The following is a 683-nucleotide window of genomic DNA, read 5'->3' as shown; positions in this document are numbered from 1 at the left end:
GAAGAAAGACAAAGAGGGAGAGTAGGCGACGTTGTCTGACTCCAATCCTCACTTGGAATGTGTCTATCAGTTGTTCTCCATTTAAGACTTTGCGATGTAGTCTGTCGTATGAATTGCGTATGATATTAACGAGTTTCTCACGTACTCCATAGTGTCGAAGAAGTTTCCATAACGTTCTCATATACACACTGTCACATATTAACTAGTTATATAAGCTAAATCAAGTTCATCTTAACGTTTGGAACCGGATGTATCACATCACTCTTGATATTAAATTATTATTATTAGGGTAAGTTTAATGTGAATACAAATTATTTTTAAATATACAAAAGTATTTAAACTTAGCAAGCAAAGATGGATAGTGACTAGCAGTGGAATCCAGGACGCGCGCCACTTCGTCCTATTTGGGACTCGTCAGCTAGATGTACCTGCATCTCAGAGTTAATGTTCACTCTGGGACTCGAACCCAGTACCTTTCGCTTCAAACGCCATCGCGTTATCCACTTAGCTACTGAGTCCTGATAGTCACTTGGTTGTGCAATGAGGTGAAGTTCAAATTCACTTAGTATTACTTGTTTGAATCTTCCCATTGATGTTTTTAGGACTGCAACTCGTCAGTCTCTGATTGGCATATGTGCATACTGTGCGTATTGCCTCGATATAGCCTAAATTCACATCGAGGC

At 39.4% G+C, this 683-nt stretch overlaps 1 non-coding gene across 1 annotated transcript; it reads right to left on the bottom strand.

The window, feature by feature from the left end:
• Window positions 1–448: 448 nt before the first annotated feature.
• Smp_tRNA_02438_Gln_TTG.1.1 lies at window positions 449–515 on the bottom strand. The gene has a single exon. It is a non-coding gene (tRNA).
• Window positions 516–683: the final 168 nt, after the last annotated feature.

The sequence above is a fragment of the Schistosoma mansoni genome, chromosome 4 (genome assembly GCF_000237925.1).
Source record: "Schistosoma mansoni strain Puerto Rico chromosome 4, complete genome".
In the NCBI taxonomy this organism is placed as follows: domain Eukaryota; kingdom Metazoa; phylum Platyhelminthes; class Trematoda; order Strigeidida; family Schistosomatidae; genus Schistosoma; species Schistosoma mansoni.
This window is presented reverse-complemented; position numbering and strand designations above follow the sequence as displayed.